Source organism: Elephas maximus, chromosome 14 (assembly GCF_024166365.1).
Source record: "Elephas maximus indicus isolate mEleMax1 chromosome 14, mEleMax1 primary haplotype, whole genome shotgun sequence".
NCBI lineage: Eukaryota > Metazoa > Chordata > Mammalia > Proboscidea > Elephantidae > Elephas > Elephas maximus.
In genome coordinates, this window is record NC_064832.1 from 21,569,446 (window position 1) to 21,575,132 (window position 5,687).

Here is a 5,687-nt window from a genome sequence, read left to right on the forward strand (position 1 = left end):
TTTTGATGAGTAGGTTTGTTAAGTTTATTTGTGGTTACCTTGAAATTAACCCTTATCTTCCTAGATTTCAGCCTGGTTATTATTTCTTGGTGTCACCTTGCCTTCTTCTCCATTAGAAAGTTCTATATCTACACTGAAAAATGAGTTAGGTAGCCATTAGTGCATGAGGCAATAAAGGTGAGAAAACAATAGGAAAGAAAGGGCAAAGAAAAATGTGAGACATTTTGAACAAAATAATCCAATAGTAGATTTTGTGCTGTTGTTGTAAATGTGAAATGTCAGATAATGAGATAGTTATAAGTGAGGAGTAGCTGTATTTGGGGGAAGAAAGGCAAAGACTAGGTCCAACTTGCTCAATTTCCTTCATGGAGGATGGCTGCATGAGGCTGCATCTCCAGCCGGTAAGGAGACCTTCTGTGAGCACTCTGAGCCTCCAGGAGAAGCAGGGCCCAGTTGTCACACCTGAGGACCAGTGTTCAACAGCAACATAGAATCACCTGAGAAGCGTGGTGAACGGTGTGTCAACCAGGGACTAAGGGAGCCCAATTTTGGCACCTAGAAGGCTGGGGTTCTTGTAAGTCAGAGAAAAGGGAGAGGAGCCCCAATAATGCCTGATATTATGTGTCCGGCAGCCAGAGAGGTGGGGATCAGAGCAGATTTAGGCTGGTAGATTCAGAGGACTGCATAGGACAGGGAAATTCCATGATGCCCAATGTTTCCTGTGCCCTGCATGTTCCCAGCTTCCTTGCAAGTTGGAGCTATGTGACCAGTTCTGGGCAAGTATGAGGTCAAGCCTGGAGAGGTGTGGGAGGTGCTCTTTTGCAAATCTGGCTAAGGCTTTACAGCAGACAATGTTGGTCCCCACCCATAAGCCTTTGGCCTACCCAAAAGATCACTTGCAGACAGTGCCCATAAATGCAACAGGCTTCCCGAATTTACAGCTTGGGGACTTCTCTGACTATGCTGCCTGCCAGGGAATCAGTGCCCTAGTAAGCTACCCTTGTTAAAGGACATTTATCATGACTGTCAAACAAATATGAAATGAAGGAGTGTCAAAATTCTTATTTAACTCATTAATTAATGAGGAAACCAGTAAGATGTTACAAATAGTTCAAAGTAGAATTCAAAGAGCCATACATAAATGTGCAGATAAAGAATGCTGAGATTAATTTACAAATAGAGGCAAAACTGGTTACTATCCATGGGGCAATAATCAATTGTACTAGGCATTTCTATGGACAAGAATCATTTGCATTACTAAATATTTTCTACCACTCACAGAATTGTAAGACAACTCAAGGACAACAAAAGGCTGAGACAACCCGGATACATGAGCTATATCAAATATCCACTAATTTTTTTTGCACATTTCAGAGTCTCTCACAATTTTTTCTGACATTCTCAAGTAATGAGAGATAGGACTTGGTGGGTAAATATTGCAGCTTCCTTGTTCCTCAATACACTAATTCTGAGATGTGTTCCACACAGTCTCTCAGTGTCCTCAGTGGGCTGAGTCCCAGTTGCACAAGCTTTCCTGCCTTCCCTATCTCACTCACTTACTCCCTCAGAGCACTTCCTGGAACAGCCCCCCCCAAAAAACTACCTACACCAATCCTGGAAACCCTGGTGGCATAGTAGTTAAGAGCTATGGCTGCTAACTAAAAGGTCAGCAGTTCAAATCCACCAGTTGGGTGAACTCAAACTAAGAGGGGTTCCCAGTTCATACACTTAACGTGCTGCCTACAGGTTGAGGGCCGTCTTTGTGTTTGGAAACTACTCTTGGCAAATGAGAAATAAAAGGTTCCATGGAAGGATCAGCTGCTCCCCCGGGAAGGTCGCCCTAACTGATCAGCGTGGTCTCCTGATAAGGGAATAAACAAAGCAACCTCAAGGAAACTCTAAGCTTGTCCATGTATGTTGGAGTCCTGGGAACTCCATGGTCAGTGCGACCTTGCAAAGCTCACACATGTACCAGTGATCATCAGTTCGTTTAGGCATTTGTGGCTATTGCCACTTCTGCTGCCATGATAGCCATTTACAGACCCCAAGGCAAGGAGGTTGTACAATAAAAACCAGTAGCCATGGGGTCAATTCTGACCTACGGTGTTTCAGAGTAGAACTGTGCTCCATAGGGTTTTCAATGACTCTAATCTTAAGGAAGACCACCAGGCCTTTCTTCTGTGGCACTGCTGGGTGGTTTTTGAACTGCCAACATTTCAGTTAGTAGCCAAGTACAAACCATTCGTACCACCTAGGGACTCTCAAATACAGTCGGGGATATCTAGGAGTCCTGAGACTCCATCATAAGGAGATTGGACACTTCTCTCTCAGCGCCTCCTTTCCCAGAAGAAAAAAAACTTCACTCTTATTTTGGGGGATGGAGGGTGACTATGTTTTGAATATCACCCTTGATATTGACATTCCAGGAAAGCGCTGACCTTTCCTTATCCTTCCAATTATACTTGCCTTCATAGGATCATTCTTTAGGCAGCCTTTTGTAACTAATCTAATAAATGACCTATTGCAACGCAAAAGAATTAATGAGGCTTAATGTTGGAAGGGTTGGAGTAATTTGAATCTCCTGGGATGTTTTCAAGATACACCTGTCACAGCCTGAGAGATTGTGAGAAAGTTCTCATGCTCTCATTTCCACCCGTATGGGGGATATAAGAGGCCTATGCATTTTGGAAAAAAAAAAAAAAAAAAACTTCTAATGATTGAATGTTCACTTCCAGTGGGAACCATTAGTCTGAAAGTTTGCTGCAAATTCCCATGAAAGGTTTGCATTTTTCATGTACAGATCTTTTTATCCCCGAAACCAAAGGAAGAAAAATTGTGGATTTCTGGAACAAGGCTGACAAGAGATTTGTGTGGTGGCCCGCAAAATGCTCTTGTACAAGTAGGGTCTCCCTCCTCAGGTGATCCTCAATGCCAGAGGTGCCCTAGCCTGTGTCATTGTTCATAAGATTCAGGGTCACTGGTTGAGTGTCTGTCTGGTGTGACTTCATGGGCTCAGATTCTGTCTGATGTGGAGGACCTATCATAGGTTTCTGCCTGAGCACCTAAGTCTTCAGTTCCTATTAAAACGCAAGTACTTGGCCGGTAAGGAAAAAATAAACTTCAGTGGGTTAAAAATGGGGTGCTAGGAAAAGTGGTACATTCAGCTATAAAAAGAAAGAAACTATCAAGCCAGGAAAAGTCAGTCTGAAAAAGCTACATGTTGGATTCTAACTAGTAACATTCTGGAAAAAGTACAACTATAGCCACGGTAACAAGGAGCGTGGTTGCCAGGGGTTCAGGGAGAAGCAAAAGGGATGAGTAAATTGAGCCCAGGACATTTTAGGGGCAAGGAAATTATTCTGTATAATGCTGTAATGGTGGATACATGACGTTAAGCGTTCTTCAGAACCCATAGGACTGTACGACACAAAAGGTGAATCCCAAAGTAAAGGATGAACTTTAATAATAGTGTATCAACGCTGGTAACAAACGTGCTACCCTAAGGCATGATGTTAATAATGGGAGACACTGTGCAGGCGGTAGAGGCGTATGGAGCTCTGTGCTTTCTGCATGATTTTTCTGTAAACCTGTAACTGCTCTAAAAAATAAAGTCTTTTTTTTAAGGAGTGTTAGAATCATGATCTATTACAAAATTCATGAGCTGTGGATTGGCCCAAAATTATATCAACTATGATATATTTTCATGAAAAAAAATAGGTTATAAAACCAAAGACAGAGTGTGATCCCCATTTTTTTTTTTTTTAAACTGTAGCCATTTTTACATGGTTAAGAACTTGGCTACTAACCAAAAGGTCAGCAGTTCAAATCCACTAGCCACTTCTTGGAAGCCCTGTGGGCAGTTCTCCTCTGCCCTATAGGTCGCTGTGAGTCGGCATCAGCTGGATGACAATGGGTTAATGTGAGACGTTGGTGGTTCAGTGGTAGAATCGTCACCTTCTGTGAGGGAGGCTTCACTCCCCATCAATTACTCACGCCTAGCCACCATCCAACTGTCCGTGGAGTCTTGTGTGTTACTGTGATGCTAAAAACGCTTCAGTGGAGATTCAGGCTAAGACAGACTAGGAAGAAAGGAATGGCAATCTCCTAAAAATCGGCCAATGAAAACCCTGTGGATCACAATGGTCCCATCCACAACAAATGGTGGGAATGGGCAGCACTGGGCAGCGTTGTTTTCCCTTGTGCATGAGGCCTCTGAGAGTCAGAGGCCAACTGGATGGCAGGTGACAATACCACGTATGTGCTGACGGTAGGGCATGTGAAGGCAGGACATGGGGTAAGGTGAGCAGAGATAGGGGATCATGGGGTGTGTATGTGGCATGTTGGAAAGAGTGTGAGGTGTGGGTGTGTGCACACATGTGCCTGCTTTCACAGCCCTGGACACTGTGGAAGCTGCAGTGGTGCCAGACTTTCTGAACCCCAAAGTCTGGTATTGAAGGCAAAAGGGGACCAGATACTCCTTCCCCTAAAACTCAATGGTGTTTAAGAGTCAGACCTGGTTTTAATCCTAACCCAAAATTTACTAGACATTTTAGATAAGTGATTGAAATTAACCTCCTGACTTGGCTTTCTCATCTGTAAAATAAGGATATTTCTTAGAATCCATAAAGGGCTGAGTACAGTGTAACACACATCAGGCATGCAAAAAATGGCAGCTTGAAAATTTTAGCTCTTTTCACAAAACTGGCCTCATAAGGAAATTGTACCTTGGCGACAAAATAATCTCCAACAAAACATATTTAAAAAAAAAAAAAAAATACATCCACATTCCATGGCATATTTATTTTCAACAGAATTTTGTTTTGTTTTCTTGTAGTTTACAAATAATTCTTGATTACCTTGGTTTTTGGGAATAACAAGAGTGAAAACATGAAATCCTCAGGATGCTCTTCCCCCGTGATTCAACCAATGAGACCTTTCCAAGTACTCTCACCTGTAAGAAGTAAACCGCCTGGCGCTGCTGTCTTCCTGTGACTTTCGCACCTCTGACAAAGGTGCTGGGGGGCCGAGATAGGCCAGCACTCCCACCAGGAGGACAGACAGTCTGACAAAGGTGCTGGGGGGCTGAGATGGGCCGGCACTCCCACCAGGAGGACAGACAGTCTGACAAAGGTGCTGGGGGGCTGAGATAGGCCGGCACTCCCACCAGGAGAACATGCAGCGAGAGAACTGACTGGGCTTGTGAGCTGAGGGAAATGTGTCCTGTGTGTTCGGGGATAAGTTTGCAGCTGGAAGAATTGGTCACCTGTTTATCTTTGATATCAACAGCAATCACCATTTAAATCATCATGGGGATTTTTTTTGTAGTAATAGGTGATTTAGGAAATAATTAATTTAGAATTATAAAGCAAATATCTAGTTGAAATATGGGACCTATGTTACTTTACAAAATTATTTGAAGTGCTTCTCAAAACAATTGAAAAGTAATTCTGAAATCTTTGTCAGAATCACCCAGACTTTCTCTTCTCCCCTACTGTATACTGTCCTGCTAAAAGGCAGAGACAACTATTGAGTGTAAGAATATTGCAAAGGTGTCTACGCTTTTACAACTAAAAGTTGTGCACAGCCCTCATTTTCGTAGTTTTGTTCTTGTAGCCTCTTTAGCATTTGCCTGCTAACACTATGCCAGCTGAGAAGCTACTCAGCTGGAATTGCATTGTTCCCACCGC